Source organism: Dasypus novemcinctus, chromosome 17 (assembly GCF_030445035.2).
Source record: "Dasypus novemcinctus isolate mDasNov1 chromosome 17, mDasNov1.1.hap2, whole genome shotgun sequence".
NCBI classification, from domain to species: Eukaryota; Metazoa; Chordata; class Mammalia; order Cingulata; family Dasypodidae; genus Dasypus; species Dasypus novemcinctus.
The window spans coordinates 5886201-5907872 of NC_080689.1; the positions used below are offsets into that span (position 1 = coordinate 5886201).

The window sequence follows — 21672 nt, forward strand, 5'->3', positions numbered from 1 at the left end:
GTCTGCTCTCTGTGTCCATTTGCTGTGTATTTTTCTGTGTCTGCTTCTATTCTTGTCAGCAGCACCAGGAATCTGTGTTTCTTTTTGTTGCGTCATCTTGCTGCATCAGCTCTCCGTGTGTGTGGCGCCACTCCTGGGCAGGCTGAACTTTCTTCAGTGCAGGGCAGCTCTCCTTACGGGGCACACTCCTTGCACATGGGGCTCCCCTACGCGGGGGACACCCCTGCGTGGTACGGCACTCCTTGCGCTCATCAGTACTGCACATGGGCCAGCTCCACACGGGTCAAGGAGGCCCTAGGTTTGAACCATGGACCTCCCATGTGGTAGGCGGATGCTCTATCTGTTGAGCCAAGTCCACTTCCCAAAAGGCTTATGTTTTCAAATGGGCAAAGATTTGAACAAACACTCTGTTGAAGAAGATAATGGCATAAAAATAATGAAAATATGCTCTATATGATTGGCCATTAAGGGACTGCAAATTAAACCCACAGTGAGATACCACAGCATAGTTACTAGAAAGGCTAAAATTAAGTTGACTGAAACATCTGGTCTTGGGTTAAAATGAAGTAAGTACATTTTATTCTGTCTCTCATGCTGAATGTTGCTACAAAACTGAAACAAAATGCATGGAGGATTGAAATTTAGACAGCAGCAGGCTGTTGAAAGTTCCATGAACCATTTTCTTTTTCCTCCAGCATCCCTTGGTCTATTTAACAAAGCCTGAAACCTGGAAGTGGACGTAGTTGAGAGAGAGAGAGAGAGAGGGGGAGAGAGAGGGAGAGAGAGAGAGAGAGAGAGAGAGCGAGAGAGGGAGAGAGATCCAACAAAGGCTGTCTAGCATGGCTCAAGGGGAAGAAGCAGCTTCTCCTAGCATGCTGAAAGTAAAAGAGGGTAGCCCCCCTTTTTTTCCTTTTATTTTCTCAATTTTCTTCTTCCCTAGTTTCCAACAAATCTCTTTCCAGTGGTGGCAGAGACAGTGACATCTATGGGAGCAAGAACCTAAATCTCCGATGAAGAATATTCTTCAATTAGAGGAACACACAATCAACATTAAGATATAAGAACCTAACACTGGCACAAATCCCAATTTGGATAAGCCTGAACTTCCCCAAGAGAGGGGTTAAACTCCTGGGGACAATTGCAGGAAGTATGTGACAGAGTGAGATAAATAAAGCCCCAGCTTTCCAGCTGGTAGTCTAAAGACAGGAGCCCTAGGAACTAGAAAGTACTAGGGGGGTTGGTCACGGAAAGGGAGGAGAAGGGCAAACTGACCCCATAAAGTTTTTCATGAGCTCCTGGACTCACCCCAGAGCTACGTATGCTTGGGTCTACCTCTCAACGGCACAGCCTAGACTCTGAGAGCTATGCTATGGGCTGGACGAACAGACTGGATGCTGGATGGTGCCGGGTGGGACCCATTTGAATAGCAGACAAGGGATCTGAAAATAGAACTGACACCGGAACTACAACGCACAGAAGGTGCATCGGAATTAGCAACCTGTCCAACCAAGTCGAGTGCCTGCTAAAACAAAAATATCAACATTCTCCGTAGGATTTAGACGAGATCCAGAGTCTCCTTACATACTATTCAAAATGTGCACAGTGCAATCCAAAATTACTCAGCATACAGAGAAACAGGGAAATTTCAAGTCACGTGGGAGAGACAATAAACAGATGCCAATGGTGAGATGACAAAGACACTGAAATGACCAAATGCCCTGAATTGTCCATTTAAGATTGTTGAGTTTTACTATACATAAATTATGCCTCGATAAAAAAATGACTAAAGCAAGAATAATTTTTTTCAAAAGGAAGTTGGATGGAGTTGAAATAGTACATTAACATTCTTTTGGCTATAGTGTGAATTAAATTGATTCTTACAGACAGTTCTGGAACTACACCACTATATGGAACATTATTTCTTTGAGAAATTATATTCTAAGTTTCAAACCATCAGCTTACAAAAAAAGAAAATCATTTGGCACCTAATCCTTTCGTAAATTGATGACCAGGAGTTTTAGGAAATGTGACACTGCAGCCCCATCTCAGCCAGGAAAATGAGAATTCTGATTATTGGGATATCAAATTATAGACAAGCATATCTTAATGCTATTAACATCCCTCAACCGATTTTGGAGATAGTACACTTGAAGGAAGGGTAGATTTTAGATATGTTTCCAGCTGATAACACAGCTGTTATGTTGACCTGGGTGTGCAGGAGAGAACTAGCAAAGGCCTCCTTCCTCTAGCACTGAAATTATTGTTAGCAATTCATCAATTGTGCCTTTTTAGAGTCCCTCTCATTAAATTCTTCAGTCTTGTCCCAGAAAGAACCATGGAGACAAACAGTCATCTAACTTTTATCTTTACATATAACTATTCGGAGGGGACCTCCATATGCATAGGTATATAGTTTTCAAGAAGATTATCCAAGATGAATATTTATTTCCCAAAAGGCAAAATATGTGAAACTGATCATCTTTCACTTTAAATAAATGAATAGTCATAATTGGTATCCATGCCTGACAGCTCATTTGCAAACTGTTCCTATAATTGTGCCACTCATTTACAGGCACAATAGAGTGAATCAGAACATAATACTGCACCCTGCTTATTTGCATTAATTGTGGCAAAATTGTCACAGTTTGTTTATAAGACTGAATAATTTTTAATCCTAAAATAATTATGCTGATTATCAAATTATTCTGTATTATTTAGTCTTTAGAAATGCTTAGTATAATCACTGCATTCTCATATGTTGAACTACAGTGCTGCTTGTTTCATTGTGTTTGCTGTTTATTTCCAGAAATGCAGGGGTTTTTACATGTCGTTCTGTCAATAGCTCATTAGAAAAATAAACTAAGGTGAATATGTGTTGTGATTTTTATGTGCAATAAACTTTGAGATGTAGGAACGTAACACTGGAACACATGTACACACACCAATTCTGTCTTGGATCAGATCAACTTTGTGACTCCGAAGGTGAAAGATCCCACGCGCCCTACAAACCCTGCAGTTCAATCTTCACAGATGGTCCTAAAAATAATTCATCATTACCTTTCATATTCTCCCAAAGCATTTTATGTCTTCCTTCTTTTCCTATTTCTCCCAGCCAATCTTTAACTAGATCTAGACTTGGACTTGTCTTTCTCCCCACCTTGACTTTGAATCATGGAGTGGAAGATCTCATGCATGGCTTTTTTCTTGACATAAACTCAAGACAAATATGCCTTGCTCATTGTGCTAGTCTGGGTTATTATTCAGAAAATGTTCATTCCTCTCCCACATTCCTCCCTAGTCCTTGGCTTCAGCTTGGCCACGTGACTCGCTCTGGCTAATCAATGTTAGTGGACATGAAGAGACAGGAGGCAATCACCAAGAAAAGAATATGTCCCAGGTAGCATGTGTTTGAAGCAGGATGACCACATAGATCCAACCTTCCAGTTGGAGGTGGGACCAGACAGTTCCAGCCTAGAATGGCAGGCCCCCTTCTGGGAGCAAGAATAAATGATTGTTGTTTTACTGAGTTTTGGAGTGCTTCCTTCCTCAGCACTAGCTGACCAGTACACTGGCTTATTAACATAGGGTTTCATCCTCCACAAATATGTCTAGGTTAAATTAAGTTTTAGAGTAACCCCCAAAATAAAGTAGCTCTGCTTTTCATGTGCTCTAAGTACAGTGCTAAATTGAGGTTGGGCTGCTTTCCTTTAAATGTATTATCTCACACTTGTCTACATTAAAGCTAATATGTTGTGCTTTTTTTTTTTCTGCCCACTTATTCCTTTAGGCTTCTCCTGTAATTTATCCTTACTATTTGGTGCACTTCTCCTTCAGAAGAGTTGCAGTCATCTGCTAACATGTCACTCTGCATCCTGTCTTCTAGAATCACATCATTTTTAGTAAGGAATTTTTTTGGAGGGGTGGGGTGGGGTTATCCAGGAACCTCATCCAGCATAATCGCCTAGAACTCCTGTTAAAAATACCAATTGCTGAGCCCACTCTAGACCAGCTGAATCAGCTTAACAAGCTCCCTAGGAAATTCCTATGTTTGTGAAACACTGATTTATGAAGATGTTAACTAACCAGATCCCAAGCCAATAACTAGTCCTAGGAGATTAAATGATTACCTATCATCATCCAGAATTATATTTGTTTATTCCTTTTGTTTTCTATATATTCATTTAATATCAACTACAAAGAATTACTTTTACTTCCCTCCACATTTTTAGTAACCTTGGTATAGAGTATTCTCAAAGGCCTTTTGATAATCTAAATTGGTTATTTCAATGGCTTCGCTTTATAACAAATGTATATATTATCTCAAAAACGTGGCGCTTCCCCCATGGAGACAACACTCCCCACCTCTCAAAAAATTGTCCTTGCAGCTCTTATTCAGTGATGGCTCCTGTGAATGGAGTTCTCTGGTTTGCTTCATATGGACAAGACTCAAAATCTTAATTCACTGGGTTTCTTGGGAAAATAAGTGTTATTGGTAGTAGACCAGATATTCAGCAATGCTGCCAGTTAAAATGACAGGTTTCAGCCAACAGCTCCAAAGTTGGTGCTGCCACGCATTCCATTTGATCAGCAGCTTCTAGCTTCTCTGGGTCAAAAGACAAGTCGATCCTTTCCACCTAAGAGCCAAGGTTACATTTTATTTAATATGGGTAGCATGGAAAAGTCCCAGGAGCATGGGTTTTAAAGCCAAATTGGTGGGATTTGTACCCTGGTCCAACTCCATGTCTCAGTTTCCCATGCTGCATAAATGCAGATAAAAACCTACCTTATACGCCTGTGGATTCTATGAGGTATTACAATAAAAAGTGCTCGGGACAGTGCCTGAGTCAGTAGACATCGTCAAGATTTGCTAGTTATTGTCATTCTGACTTTGAAATCCTCGGGTGCATTCTTTGCACTTCAGGCAGGCTCCTTTCTATTTAACCACTTCCTATTTCTGTTTTCTTCAATGTTTTATTTCAAAACATATCACATACAGAAGAGTCTACATAATATACGAGTGTGTTAAAGAATAGCAAACTAAATACTTGTATATGTGAATAGCTTAAGAAATGGAATTATAACAACAAATTTTCAAACTCATTGTGCCCTTCACTTATTCCCCTGTCCTCTCTCCTTCACTATCCCAAAGAATGTGTCTGTGCTGCATTTTTTTTAAAGATTTATTTTTTATTAATTTCTCTCCCCTTCTCCCCCTCTTCCCCACCCCGTTGTCTGCTCTCTGTGTCCATTTGCTGTGTGTTCTTCTGTGTCTGCTTGTATTCTTGTCAGTGGTACTGGGAATCTGTGTCTCTTTTTGTTGTCATCTTGCTGCGTCAGCTCTCTATGTGTGCGACACCACTTCTGGGCAGGCTGCGCTTTTTTTGCGTGGGGCGGCTCTCCTTGTGGGGTGCACTTCTTGCACGTGGGGTTCCCCTATGCGGGGGACATCCCTGTGTGGCATCCCTGTGTGCATCAGCGCTGCGCATGGGCCAGCTCACCACACAGGTCAGGAGGCCCTGGGTTTGAACTCTGGACCTCCTATATGTCCTATATGGTAGGTGGATACTCTATCAATTGAGCCAAATCCACTTCTCTGTGCTGCTTTTCTTTATAGTTTTACTACATATTTGTTTATTGCTATTTTCAAAGAAACTCTGCAAGTCACTCTTAATTTTTTTATGAACTGTTTTCTTGCTAACACTCCCCATCTGCCATCTCTCTTAGACCTTCCAATTCTCCTAAACTGGAGGATAGTCCCAGAATTTGAAAGACGTTTTGCCCCACCATGGTCAATTTTTTCTTCTTCACTGTGACGGCTTCCAGCACCCACCCACCCCAATCCTCCATCTTCTTGATCCTGGGAAGCTAGTGGTAAATGATTTTAAGGTTTCCATGCTTTCTTGCAGTTTTTACCTTCCCTACTTCCTTCCACTTTACATTCCAAGCTGAATTTCACTGCATTTGCTTTTTTCACAAACTCATGAACCAACTGATGAGCTTCCTTGGCTTTTTCAAGGCCGCCAGAATGCCCATGCTCACTCCCGTGTCCTCTGCAGCATGCGAGCGCACCCATGGTTAATTTCCAGTGGTATTCCTTCCTACTGACTGGGGCCAAGGAGTGCCGAACATTACAAGGTCTGCAGGTCATATTTTAGGAAGCACCAAACCAAAGCACCTTAGTGGAAAGGACTTTCCTCAGCCCCTGGATAACTGGAATCACCATTCTCACAGGTTCGAATTGTCCAGGGCTACACTTCCATTTGCAGATAACGCTCAGCACCATGAGTCTGGCTGGGTGTCCCACGGCGTGGCCCTCACCCTGGCCCGCCTTACCTGAGCAGGGCATTTCCGCAGTCCTGTCACTTTCCTTATGCTTTCTACCCCCGTAAGAGCTGAATGAAGACAGTGAATATTTCACAAACCTGAAAGGAATCTCTGAAACCTATTTGGTGTGGCAGGATGCCAAAGGCTATGGCATCCCAAAAGGGACCAAATGAGGTTGTGATTAAACTTATTCAATTTTCTCCTCTAAATTAAAATCTAGTGCCAGACACCAAAGGCTTCCTCTTCCTGCCTGTCTTCTAGACGGTTACAGTAGCAATTAGAACGATCCTGCTGGCCATTCCACACTATTCTCTATTCCAGTCACTCCCTACCATCTAACAATACTTTTTTGACAAACTAATATTCAAAGGATTTTAAAAGCAGAATAAATATAGTTTTAAGTGAAGACACTCAATATAATCTGTCAGCAAATGTTTTTCTGCCAAGGCAATGGCACCACAGAAACTCAGCACTGATCTGTCCTGCTAGATGGCTGCCCAGCTTGTTCAATAAAGACTCTACTGTTATTTTGTGATGGCCATTGATTTTTGTAGGTAATAATGGTAGTTAGAAGCCTAAGTTTTTTTTAACGGTGCCTGTTTCTGCCATTCACCAAGGAGTCTCTGAATTGTCTATTTCAGAACAAAAAAATAAAAATTTCTCTTCTGTTATAAGGATAACTATTTCAGAGTAAAAGTAATACTTTTGTGCTTTAAAGGTAACTATTTCAGTGTAAATATAATACTTTCTTGTGGGCTAGGAAGCAGATGATGACTGATTGAAACCACACAAACATCAGGAGTCAGGCGGTTCTGTTTATTTTAAGTCTTGTCTCAAAAAAATCCAGAGAAGAGTTCACATAACCCCAATCCTAATCTTTTAGGTACAAAATAAAATATATTATGTAAATAAAACCATGACTTAAAGACACTGGAAAATATTTATATTCATATACTTATTTATATGTTTTACTTACAATATTATAGAAGACACTAAAAATCAGGTATTAATGTATATTTTATACCTTTGATTCCAAGATAAAAAATTACTATTTCATAGAGACTAACTTATCCACATGCTAGACCCTTTCTAAAGAGAGTCATCTAGAAGTTATTGGTAAGAGCGTGGCAAGAGAATATGAGTCAGGTGACAGTTAACCTTCTCACTGAACAGTCCTGGGCCAGATAAGCATTGGGATGAATGAACATGAAAGGTTCATGATCAGTTTTCATTTGGGATCCATATGCGTCTCCTTCACACGTGAGAGCAAACTCTCTAAGCTGTAAATGACATGACCCGGCAAAAGACAGATACTAGGAGGTCTTTCAAGAGTAGCAGGAACGTAGAGTAGACACCACCTCTCTACCGGGCGCTTCAAGTCCACAGGTTCACCCTCCAGCAGGTCCTGACAGGCAGATCACTACACTAGCAAAACCCAGCTGCTTCCTAAGCTCGCCCAACGTGGTCCTAGAGGATGACGGTCTACGTAGCCTCCCCTTGCTCGACACTACGAAGAACGCCATGGATGGCTGCACAGAAAACACAAGGGGATAAAATCAAGCCTGGCCTGTCGACTTTACCGTGAAACCTGGGTTTCTGATAAGTTTGTCTCTTGATAAAAGCCCACGGATGTACCAATAGGTCTTTCTCACGGCGATAAGGCTGTCTAAGTGCAACCATGTCTGAAAAAATACCGACCCCACTGCAACTGAGGAAAGCCGAGTTCCATCGTGGCTTCCATTCTGTTCAACCAATTTTAGAGTTATTTTAAAAACACAAAGGCAGACCTGTAGCTGGGATGACTGTGCACACAGCCCCCCGGCACAGCCCCTCAAATACACGGTGCTTCTGCCCTGCCACTCAGGAAGGGCTGCCTGCCATGACTGTGCCAAACGCAGCCCCCATTCCAGACACCATCGACACCTCTGCTGAGAATGCACTTTAGGAGACACCATGGGCAGCAAGAAGCCGAGGTTAACGTATTAGCACCAGGGAATATAGCAAACAACCAAGGAGTTTCACTGAGAAAGAGAATGAAAAGCTGTGTCTGAATTCTGCCTCACAGTCTAGAGTATTCATTGGGTTCCCTGCTCGAGAAATGAAATATTAAGTAAAGGCTAATTCATTCTTTGGGAGTTTGGTAGCGTTTACATCCATTCTAAATCAAAAGAAAAGGGCAGAGAGATGCTTACTCTGCATCTGGAGACTTAGAGCTGACATGGATGTCACATGATGCTTCATAAACATTTTAATCAGGATCCCCTATGAGCCTTCTTTAGCATTAAATGGAAAGTAAGGAGAGTCCTGAAACAGCCTATCTGCTCTGATAGCCTTAGAACAGGGTTTGCTGAGCCCATGCTGCTGATAACAAGTGGGGAGTGGATGGAAACTGGAGAGTTAAGCAACCACGGTGTGAGATGCTGAATGGAAGCAAATATAAGCTGGATATTAAAAAAAAAAAAAAAAAGTGCTCAAAGGGCACAACTGCATAGCTCAAATTGCTGAGGCCATGCCATGCCCTGTTAAGGGAACAGCATCAAGTAGGCCATCCTGGCCAGGGAAAAGGGGAAAGCCCTTTTGAGGAGACACTTTGGAAACCTTCAAGGGAACAAAGGGAGCAGATTCAATGTACTGGCAATGGGCCCTAGAAACAGAGAGTGGCTAAAGAGTAAACCAAAGAAAAATTCACACAAGCATGGAAGGTCCTGTCTGTCAGTTTATTTTATCCACACAGAGTTCATAAATTTGATGACAGAATTAGATTCAGAAAGATCTCAGTAGGCTGGATGGGACAATGAAACAAAATGGAATGTAATAGAAATAAATGAATATTTAGGTATGACTATACAACTTTAAGAACATAAGAGTTGTAGGTTAGTTGTCCCATGTGTATTAGACTTATAAGTAGTAGTTGGGAGTTAATGAATTATAGTTGATAAAAAATTAATTTGATTCATTATCCAGGACAAAGAAGGGGACGACCCTATTTATAAACCAAATGTAGGATGCTGCACTGGGCTCTGAATGCCATCCATTAGGAAGGTGCCCAAAGAAGAACAGATGAAAGCGCTGCAAATATTTACTCAAGATTGAGAGAATGCAAGGACATCATAAAGCCTTCACGTTTTTGAAGGGTTATCATGTGGACAAGAGATTGGAGTTAGTCTACAAGGTATTATGAGCAAAATTAGAGTCAATGATGGATACCACCATTCAAACATTCATTCAGCAAGTATTTATGGAGCTTCTACTATATGCCAGGCATTGCTAGGCAGAAGAGCTGCAAGATAAAGGAAATGTTCTCAACCCTCAGAGCATTCCAGAGAGCAGCTCTGTACCCTCTGAAAACAGTGAGTGTCTGGTAACTGAAGATATTAGGGCAAAAGCTGGAGGCTGTTTCAGTCTCCGACTAGGTGGGAATGGAAGAGATGGACTTTAAGTTTCCTGCCTCAGAGTTGATCATCCATGAGTTATAATGTGCACCTTCTTCAATATTCTAAGTTCTTCAATATTCTAAGAAAGAAGCTAATTCACTCAAGGCTTTCAGTGGAAAGTATCAAAAATAGACACTGGCAAATTTAAATAGAAATGCCATTTATTAAAGAGGACAATGGGTTGCTCATAGACTCACAGACTCTCCAGGAGAACCTGTAAAGCTAGCCTTGAAGGTCTCATCACCAGAAGAGTTGCCCAGAAGTGCCCAGCAGAACTTGTCTGGGGCCGTCTCCTTTGATGCAGCTATCAAGGGACACTTGATGGCACTGCAAGAAAAGTGCAGCCTGGACACTAGAAGACGCAGCCACTAACGCCATTCCACTTGCTGGACTGGAGTCCCCGGATTCCCTATGTCTTTGCATCACGAGCCAATAATTTAAAGGTCTCCACTGGGTGACTCCAAGGGCAGAGCCCGGATCACGTACCCTACCTTTAAGGAAGGCTGGAAAATCAAGTAGCTGGCATTTTCAGCTTCTATAGGTGGGCTCTGCCTCCTAAGGCATGGGCTCCTCCAGGTGTGTTCAGATACCAAGAGCTTCAAAACACTCGCAAAAAAGTAAAAACGCTCAATGGAAGTTATGGCAATTCCTCTCCCAAAAGTAATTTAACTAAGGCCAATAATTCAAACAGAAGGCAAAAGATGGGAGAATTAAAGCCAGCAAAATAACTTTCCGAACATCACAGGATGTATTTGCTTCTAGGATTCACTTTGGGGGAAGCAGTCAGAGAGTCACGGTCCCTCACAAGCACGGCTAACCTCCACTGGAATCATCACAGTGCGTTTGAGATAAGGATCCCTGCCACCAAATGGAATTCATACCAGGAGGAAAGTTAGAGCATTTCCGGTGGTTATTTCAGACGAGTTGTTAGCTCGCCTTTCAGGAAATGGATGACCACAGCAATGGCTGAGGATAACTTACTAGCCTCACAGGGCTGGAAGGAACCACCAGCAGTCAAGTAATCCATCACCCAGTCTCCCCAGGGCACAAAAAAAAAAGGGGGGGGGGTTGGCTGGCAGTCCCCTTTCTTTGAAAGCCTCTAGGGAAGGTCATTTGATAACCTCCCCAGATAAGGGCGAATTGTAGATGTCTTCTGTCTCCCTGACAGGTGCCCTTTGACAAGGGCTTACTCCATCCCTCCATTCCCCCCGCCCCCTGGAGTGGAAACAGAGAGGAGGGGCTCACCAGCTTTTCCATCAATTTCATTGTGGCTTCCAAAGGACGTTGCTGGGGGCGCTCAGAGGCAGAGGAACCTCCGACGCCACTGGGTGATGCATCCACCGGGGCGCCCCGAGTGCTGGGTGATACTTGGGCATGTCAGGCTTCCTCCTGGAAGTGCGAGCGGGCTAATGGTGCCCCTGGGACAGGTGGGCACCACGGAGCGAAAGCCGGGCTTTCTCCCACAGCTGTCAAGTGGGTGCCCTCTCATTAACACCCACGTTTCTCTCTCTCTGTTTTTTGGGTCCTTTGACTGCAGCTTGTGTACTTGAAGCATGTCATTGAAAAATGCACAGATGGGATCTACCAGATCATGAGCATGCTTTCACAGCTTTTGAAAGTGTGCTGGGTTTCTTTTCTTAAGAAGAAAAAAATCCTGTATTCTCATTTCTACCCATTTTCTACCGTTTTTCCTTCATTAGAAATATACTATTACAGAAGCCACTGTTCCAAACAGTGACAACCAATAGGGCAATAATTTAAATCTAGCTTTTGATTTTTTTTTTTTGTATCCTAAAGCAGCTAATTGTATCTGCTAATCATGTCTTCCATAGTTCACAGAGAGTTCACAGAGCATCTGAAATATATTCAACATTAGCAGCAAACCCCTGAAATCCAATGTCGGGCCAGAAGGGGAGAGGCAGGGCGGGCAGGAGGGCGGCTGGCAGGCGGCGCCCTGAGGGAGGAGGGGTTGTGACGCAGGAGGAGGGGGCTGGGGGGAGGGGTCCTCTATCTTGTTATGAAGGTTCTGGAGACAGGGTCGGGCCTTTCGGTAGGGAAGCTGCAGGACAATGAGGCGTGGAGGAAGATTATCCAGGACTGCGGGTCTGTCTTGGATGACCACGTGGCCTCTTGAGCATTTTAATCAGCATGGACTAAGCTCCTCTCTTAATGAGGTGAAAGAGGATAAGGTTCGTATTCTCCGCGTGGACACTGTGTTCTCTCTGTATGAGGAGAGGAAGCTGGGCCAAGACCTGAGTCCTGTTTTAGTGTCAGTGTCTAGTTCTGGATTTGTCGGTGGCCCCTGACACGCCCACCTGGCCCCAGTCAGGGCTCTTGTCCGACTCACCAAGCCATCTGATACCAAGGCGAGGTGGCGCCCAGATAGCCTGGAGAGGGCTGGAGACTCTCAATTTAACACATGCTGAGGATTTGGAATGAGATTAGCAATCTTCCCAGACAGAAAGAAGCAAGAGAAAGTATTTGCAATGATTCTGCTGTTAATATTATAGTGCCTCTTAAATCTCAGCAAAGGTTTCACATAAAAAAAAATATTCACTCAATAAACATCTATTCAGCACCTACTATGTCTCTATGTGTCAGGTGCAGGGCTAGGTGGTGGAGGAGGGAGGGGAAAGGAAATCAAAGATGGTCAGGATATGCTCTCTACTGTATTTTTGAACCCCATAATTTAAAATGTCACTGATATAATCTTGGAAATAAGAGCCTCTGTCCTAAGGAAGTGTTGGGAATGACACAGTAACTTTGTTGACTAATAAGAAATGTTGAAAAAGAAGCCTTCAAATTTGTCAGATTATCACCAACCCAGCAGGGCCACCATTGTGTGTCCTTTCACGGGGTCAGATGTATTGGGGTAACACAGCTTATAATGGGGTACCCTGGGGCTGGCACCTCCATGTAAGCAGTGATGTTCCAGTAAGCAGTCAAAGCCAAGCATAAACAATGGAACCTTGTCCCAGAGAGTCAATGTTACAGGAAGATTTAGGGGGGAAAGTTGTATTTTCTTCAAAAAGTTGTGACTTGTGGATGCATTCTTCTCTGAGAGCTAATTTTATGTAGTTCCTGAAAACCCATAAAGAGAAGAAAATCTTTATGATCACTGAGAGCTTGGGTGGATAATGGACATCTGGAAGCACTGGTGCTGCAGCCATGTCAAAGCGAGTTTGGCAAATGAAAGAGGCAGCCAGAGATGATACCTCCCAGGCTAGTTAGCCACTGCGATTTCTCTGCAGAGCTGCAAGGATGTGACCAGGTAGAATTTTTGTTTGTTTTTAATGACTTAGACCACATACTCAGGAGTTCTGTGGCTCTGTCCCTAACCCCAACAACAGTGTTTAGACTGAAAAGAGCCTACCAGCCCCTAACATCCTTTCCATCAGCAGTTTAGGGACCATCTTCTCGATCATTCTTTGCTTCCAGGAGTAGCTAATACCATTTTTGTGGTTAGCATCTTGTCACTGACTAACTACAAATTCCAGGATGTGACAGAAATATTCTACTGAGGTCAAGAACACCTCAGTCAACTGGTCAACCTGCACCTACCTCCTACACCTTCCTCCCTCAGAGCTGCTTCTTCCACTACAAAGAGGTGGCCCAGAGAGTGTGGGTCACAGCTCCTGCAATTTAGTGAAGCCAGAGCCACACCTTGCCCTTTTCCACCACAGTGGGAGCTCCCTAGACATGCAGAGTTGTGCCCTGGTTGTCCTGGAGGGACCCTGGGCCTGAGAACCTGCATGAGGCCCCATGAGATTTGCAGGCTCAGGACTGTGTCTGCACAGATTCCGTGCCTGCAACGTCCTGGAGAACCACTTCCAGACGAGGAGGTGAAGCTCATGGAGCAGACAGAGGGCCACCTGCCCAACCCCTGGCAGGGTGGGCTGAGGACCCCTGCCAAAGCTCGCCCTCCAGCATGGCTAGGAGCCCCCGAGCCTCTGAGGTGCCCTGGCCTCTCCCTGCCCGCTGCGCTTCTCCTCCTTCCCGGGGCCCTCTTTCTCCCATCTGTGGAGCAAATGGAAACAATAAAGCTTCTTTATGTGGGAAAAAAAAAGAATCAGGAATCCTAAGAAACAATATTTTTAAAAATCTTACACAAATTACACAAAGAAACCACTCTGTCCCTCCAGCTGATTTAAATTCAATACAATGTAATTAAACATTTGGGTTGTGGAATTAGACCCCCTGAGTTTGAATGCTGGCTTTATCACTGCACAGTTCCCTAACCTCTTCGTACCTCAGTTTGCCTATAAAATGGAAAATAAAAGATGACTCCCTTATAGAGATTTTTTAAGTAGTAAGTACACGGCAATGTGCCCGGCACACAGTAAGCATTTACTTAAATATTAGCCATTATTATTGCTATTATTCAATGGATTTTCACATCACGACACTATGCTTGGTTCTGCGTCTCACCTCAATGAATTCTCTATGACCCGACTCACTTTGAAACCAGATGAAAAACTTAGATAAATTGAATAAAGTTACTATTCACCTTAAAGAGAAAGAAAGGCTTATAAAATTGGATTCTTTTGTAGATGTTTTTTCAAGGCTGACTGACTCATAATCAACAACTAATTGCAAGGCAGTACTGTGAATATTTTTACTATACAAAAAATGTTTTGAAAAATAAATGGTAAGAGTTGGTCGTGGAGCAATATGATGTGGAAGATGACAAAAAGGCCAGTTAGTACAGTGGTAAAGAACACAGATTATCGGGGTTCCCATTCCAGACCAGCCACTTATTAGCTTACTAGCTGTGCAACCTTTTGGTCTCAGGATCCACTTAAAAAATTGAAAATTTTTGAGACCCCTAAAGTGCTTTTGTCTGTGTGTGTTATACCTATTGATATTTACCATAGTAAAAATTAAACTGAAACTTTAAAATATTAATTTAAAAAACAACTGTACAGCTAGTGCATGTAAACACAGGTGACATTTTTATAAAAAATAACTATACTTTCCAAACAAAAAAATATTTTAGTGAGAGAGGTGACATTGTTTTGCAGTCTCTTCAATGTCTAGCTTTATAATAGAAAATACCTGGATTCTCATCTCTGTTTCTAAATTCAATCTGTTGTGATATGTTGTTTTAGTTAGAGGAATACTTGAGCCTTTCTTAGAAAATTGTGTATGTTCTTCAGTGCTACATACCGAAAATTGAGAAATGGCAGTTCCTTAAGGTTATTCATAATGGGGAATCTGAAATCACAGCAATGAACTTTTCGAACTCTATTATATTAAAATCCATTGGTCTATCTCAAACACTGCATGAATCTTTTACACGTGCATGATTTTGTAACACCACACATTGGCCATTTGGAAAATGCTGTTTCACTGAGTTATGCAGATCTTTGAAATGTTAATACATTTTATTATACAACACCACAAAATCACATTTGTTAATATCACCACTGAGCTCATCAGAAAAGTCTTTAAGTGTTTAAGCGAATGCAGTTGTCAAGCTCCTGGTGGCAGATACAAGTTTTCTAAAATTCTAATTTTGCTTGAAAGCTCAAATTTTATCATTAGCAGCAAACACTATCAGTTGTTTTCCTTGAAGCGACAATTCCACTTCATTCAGTTTTGAGAACACGTCTGCCAAATACCTAAGTTTGATAACCATAGTTCAATTCTTAGCCATTCTTTCAAGTCAAAAGTGTTCCATGAAAGGAAAAGTGGGTTTTCTCAAGATAACCATCTCACTTGGGTCGAGAGCAGAAGTGCTTTATACTTATTTCCCATCTACAGAGTATTAGAAAGTTTATTCAACTGTTGAGATCTAACAAAATCAATAACTTTTACTGCTTCATTAAGGACACTCTTGAGTGAAAATCTTTTTTCTAACTGCAAGTATATGGCAGTGAGGAATACCATGACGACTAATACAGTTTGGTGGCCAGGTGACGGCACCTGCAGTTTTACCCTCCATTCCCTTTACACTTTGTATAATGTCGACGCAGTGAAGAAGGACAAATAATGTCTTAGTATACATTATGAAGTTTGTTTTGCTTGCAGGTCCATTATAAGGGTCCTTGAGACTACTCTGAGAACTGCTGCCAGAGGTAAATTCCTTCATCTCTCTATGCCTCAGTTTTCCCATCTGTAAAATGGAGATACTTCATGGTACGTATCAGTGAGGACCAAATGGTATAAGTCAAGTAAAGAAGAAAGAGCAAAGCTGGCCTATGGTAAGTGCCGTGTAAGGGTGAGCTAAAAAGATCTGTGGATCACTTGAAACTCTCGGTTCTTTCAGGTGTGATAAAAATGACCATCTCAGTGACTTTTTCAAAACGGAGAACATTGAGCAGTCATCTCCACTGAAAAAATTCTTGAGTCTTTCCTGAGGTCGTTCCAGGGCCAGGCTGGTCGGAGACGCTTTCAGGTTCTACCTACCCCACTTCTTAGACTGTTCTAAGCATCTCTTCCCAGGGGTGGCCTCACAATCACTCAAAGCCCTGGTGCAAAATAGCTGACATTTATATTCATGTGTTTATCAAAATGTTATGATGCCAAGAGAGAAATGACAGGCTGCCTGGCCCCTGAGCCTGATGTGCAATATCGGCTCTCTTCAGTTTAGTGTGGTTTTCAAAAATGGACAGATTCGGGACAAAAACATCTGTCCCCTTAGCCAACAAGATAGGAAACGATTTGGGGGGGGGTGGTTCTTGATGGTACGAACTCGAAACTGTTTTTACATTAAAGCAGACATGGATGGTGTATGCGGTACAACACAAATCTGCCTGCTATTTTGGGACAGCATCCTGTGCTGCCGTGTGCCCTCACAGGCAATTTGCTTCGGCTCCCGTCCTCAGCCTCACCCTGCACGGTGCTGCCGCCCCTCCTGAGCCTCCTGCCACGTTGCTCCCGTCTCTAAACCTCAAATGTCCATATCATCCCCACCGGAGGCTTATGCGGTGATGTTCTCTGGCCCTGAGCCCTCTTCCCAGGTCTCCTCTCCTGTGCCTGCTCCTGCTCCTGCAGGCCTCACCCTGGTCGCGTGTCCTTGGGGATTTAGCTGACCATCCTATACAAGTAAGACTTCGCTTCCTGCCCCAGGCACTCGCTGTAGCCGGCACCCTGTTCTATTTTCTTTTTCTTATATCACATCACTACCTGACATGATTTTACTTATTTGCAGTGATGTCTCCTTCTCCCAGAAGTATTTCTCCTTGAGGATAGAGTTATCATCTTTTTAGGCCTCTACTAGCTCTCCAAGTCCTAACACGGGAACATGAGAGGCACTCACAATATCTGCGGGCTCACTGAATAAACAGAGGCCCTGAGACCTGCTGGTGGTAAGCATTCAAATTCTTCCACCATGAGGGGTATTGGACGTGCTAATATACTTGTTGACTGAGTGACAATATGTGAATGAGGAATCAATTACAGAGTTTCAGGAAGGCTCGTGACCTCCCTAAGTACACAGAGAAGCCCGTGTACAGCTGTGCTGGCTACAGTCTGCCAGGCACGCTGTGACATTCACCATTCAAACAGCTCCGGTCGGCTTAGTCCCATCAGTCCACAAAAACCGCTCCTGCTATGGTCACGCATGTGCTCCATGCTGCCAAACCCACAGGCCTTTGCGATCTTCATCTTTCTTATCATTCTAAGGAGCAGGGGACAGAGCTGGCCCTTCCTCCTTCAGGCATTCCATGGCACAGTGACGGCTGGTTTTTCCCAAACTCTCGCTTTCCTTTGCCAGCCCCTCCCCACGCACTCAGTGTCACCAGGGATCACAAAGGACTCAGCCCTGGGCTCCTTCACTTCTCGTTCCACACGCTCTTCCCCAACAATGCCACACATTCCTATGGCTTTGGATATAATTTATGTTGACTCCCAATTTCTCTCTCCAGTCCAGAGCTGGCATTGAAGTCCAGGCCCATTGATCCAACTGCCTAGCTGACACATCCACTTGAATTCCTCACAGAAATCGCCAACTTAAAATGCCCCAAATGGAACTCTTGATCTTTGCTGCCAACCTTTCCTCCTCCCATCGTCTCACCTTGGCAAATGGCCACCCACAGACCTCTTACTGCCACATCCCCTTCAGCCATAAGTCACGGTTCTTCTACCTTCCAAACTAGTAAGGTATCACCAGGCCTCACCTCTTCTAACTGATTCCCCACCTTCCATCCTTGCCCAACTCTTCACACGCAGTCAGAAAATTCTTTGTCAGGATCAGACCATGTCACTTTCCTGCTCAAAACCCTGTAATGGCGTTCCATGGCTTACAGGATAAAAAAGAAATTCTCAGCATAGCCCGTTCGGTCCTATGTGATCTAGCTTCTTTCCACTTCTCCATCCTCATTCCAAAATACTCTCCCAGTGTGGCTCACTGAGCTCCAGCTGTACTGGTCCTCTATGTTTTCCCTGAAGTATAAAGATATTGCTCACCTACAGCCTTTGCACATGCTGTTTCTCAGCCTGGAGCACTCTTCCTCCATCTTTTCTGCTACGGGCGTCACCCATGGGCTTCAGTTACGATAAGACTTTACTGAAAGCTTCTAAGCAGGATAAGTGCTTAAAATCAAACGTGGGTTTTACAGTGATCACTCTGGCAGGAGAACAGAAGATGAACTGCGATGGCACAGGATCAAACAGCAAACAAGCTGAGCAGCTGGGGTATACCAACGTTGCTCAAGAAGGAGGACGAAAACAGCCAGACCTAACAGCAATTTTGGGGCAGCGAGGGGGAAACGGATTCTTAAGAGGCTTAAAAAAGGACAGTAATGAGAATCCAGAGGACTTGGTGGCCAGAGAGGAAATGAGGATGCCTTCCTGGTTTCTGGTTTGTATGGCTGACTGGCTGGACAGGGATGCCACTGAGAAGGAGCATTTAGGAAGAGAAGTAATTGGCACATAGGAAAGGAGAAAGACAATGAGCTCAGGTTGGAGCATGTTTCTGAGATATCTGGTAGAAATGTCTGCCACCTCCCATGATAGAATCTTTGTTGAACGCTAACTGGTTTGAATTACCACTGTGAGAAATGAGAAGGGAACTGACTAAAAATGTGAATTAAGAGATGCTAAGAGTCCATGGGTGGTAGAAGCCAGTACTGTTGAGTGGTACCACAGAAACAAGGAACTTTCCTTTGGGATGTAACTATCACTAGCACTTTACTAAAAACCATAATTCCGCAGCTATACTATTCATACCATGTGCACAAAGCACAAGAAGCCAGCCAAGATTATTTTTTGGAATGCAAAGAAAATATTAAGCCACTACACCAAGGAAATGAGAGAGTCTACACGTGCAAGCAAGAAAGTCCTGTCCATCAGCCATATGGGATTGAAGCCCCCTCTCAATTAGAGGTGGAGTGGGCATCGCCATCCCAGAATCCTCAGAATTGGGGAATAAAATACAGACTAGAGTGGACTTACTGGTATTCTACTCTAGACTTATTGCAGTTATAGCAATGGAAGAAAATATATCATTGATGTGGAGACAGTGGCCACTGGAATTGCTGAGGGCAGGGAGAGGGAAAAAGAGGTGTGATATGGGGGTATTTTCAGGACTTGGAATTGTCCTGAATGACATAGCAAAGACAGATACAGGACATTATATATCCTGCCATAACCTACAGAATAGAGCAGGAAAGAGTGTAAACTACAATGTAAACTATAATCCATGCTGTGTGGCAATGCTCCAAAATGTGTTCATCAATTGCAATGAATGTACCACACTAATGAAAGTTGTTGTTAATGTGGGAAAAGTGGGAGGTGTGGGGAGTGGGGCATATGGAAATCCCCTATATTTTTTAATATAACATTTTATGTAATCTATGTATCTTTTAAAAATAAATTAAAAATATACTAAAAAAAGAAAATATTAAGTGAAAATATAAAACTATTTAGTGAGCAGATAATATACCACTTGGTTTAGAAGCAAATTAGAACATTTGCTTGCCACTAGCATGAATGTTGCTGAACAGATACTAGACACTATTCTCTAGATACTAGGTGTTCATTTTCTTCCACTCAAAGCAATGTAATTCAATAAAGAGTGCACTCTTTATTCCTAAAATGAATACTCACTGAGCACCTCTGGGTTCCAGACACTATTCTAGATGCTGGATATAAAGAGGGGAGAAAAACACAGAAGGCACTTTTAAAAAGTGTTGAATGAATGAATGAATGAATTGGTCAAATCACACTATTATTGCATCACACCCTCAACATTGCTTTCCAATTTCAACACAGAACTTAACTGTTAAATACTTTAAAAGTCACCCAATAAAATGCAGCTTATATTAAGAAGTGGGAGAAAATAAGAAGCAGGAGAGGAAGTTTGTGTAACCTCTATGGCAACATTCTCCAGGGCAACACTAAGTGTTGCTTGAGAAGAAAACTCAAGGCAGGGCAATTTGGCCTTGGAACAAAATTCTTTAGGTTGCATTTTAAGTGGCTAAATTACAACTTTTATGAGAAACCGTTCTTGCCCTGGAACATTGTTCCCTGTGTGATTAGACTTAATCTGAATTTTTGTGCATCAGATTCAGGGAAAAGTTTCAACCTGTAATCACCAACATATTGGGACACACTCAGAGGGGTTTTACCCATTTGTGATGGAGTTTTATACATACACTTATAGCCTTCGAAATGAATTCAAAGTCTCATGATTTCTCCCTTTAATATTTTAATATACAATAAACAGATTTTAGTAAAAAGGGAAAACATTTCCTGGAACTATGTCAGTGGGCACTGACTTCTTCCAGTTCTCATGCTCTCTGAGGCTATAGTTTCATGAAAACTGATAGAATCTAAAAAGAATGGCTGAAGAGTAGACCTTTCAATCAATGACTTCATAAAGCCATTATTAAACTCTTGATTTGGAAATGTAAGTCTCTCAAGTAATAGGGTGGTTGGATAGGAGACTCTTGATGCCTGTTAACAGAACTAGTATTAGAGCTCTTATTTAAAAGCATCCTAGACAATGAACTTCACATAGATTTAAACTAATCATCCTTTTTCAACATTATTACTCTTTGAATCGATGGAATATTTTTCCAAACATCTGAATTTAAATATGGACAGAGGTAAAGAAAACTTGACAACCCAAAGGTGACAAAATTAGGTCACTTCATAGAGAAGAGGTCAGGTTTTCTTTGTGTGCACAGGATTGACTTACAGGCAGCCTGGGAATCAGCTGAAAAAGAAGTGATGAAGTGACAGCTCATGGGATTAAAAAAAATTCCAGAGCTGGTCACGGTGATGGAAATGTAAAACATGCAATACTCATTCTAAAACGGTTTCCCAGATTGTATTCTCTAACAAAGATACCTATTATTTATGCTTTTGAAAAAAATCAGTGACTTCCCGACACAGTTCGTAATGAGTTCTGCAGATTCATGGAATTCCTTTCTTGAAACCATTTCCTATACCTGAATCTTTATGTTTACATTTCCATCTCCAAGCTAATTTAAATTCAGATTGTGAACAGCGACCCAATGTGTGTTTGTTTGGAGCTGTGCTCACCCACTTACAAGCGGCTCCATAAAGGGGCGTTAACAAGATTAATAATATTAATGAGGCATTGCGTGAAAACTGTGGAGGATGTATTGGTTTTTCTGCTATTTTCTTGAAGTGCAACAAACCGCCATTGTAAAACTTCTCTAGTTTCTGATGGTGGGAGAATGGGAAAGTAATTCTGAATGTTTGCATGGTTTACTCCATGTCATCTGGGCATAAGCAAAGGGTCTTCATACAAACTTGTTTCTATCAAAGGCAGGAAAAGAAAGCGGGCATTTCACACGTTTGCCCTGGGCCCAGAAACCACCTCAGAGCCCTGTGCCCTGTCATGGAAACCCTGGTCTTCATAGCTCACCTCTTTCTTGAGCTTTCCTGTCCTTTTCAGTTATCAGTGTCCCTGGGAACTGATGAAACAGCTACACGTTCTTTG

General features: G+C 42.6%; 1 protein-coding gene across 5 annotated transcripts in view; it reads right to left on the reverse strand.

Annotated features, from left to right (window-relative positions):
- AFF3 (ALF transcription elongation factor 3) overlaps window positions 1-21672 on the reverse strand; it is a 563374-nt gene that overhangs the window by 283692 nt on the left and 258010 nt on the right. The window lies entirely within an intron of this gene.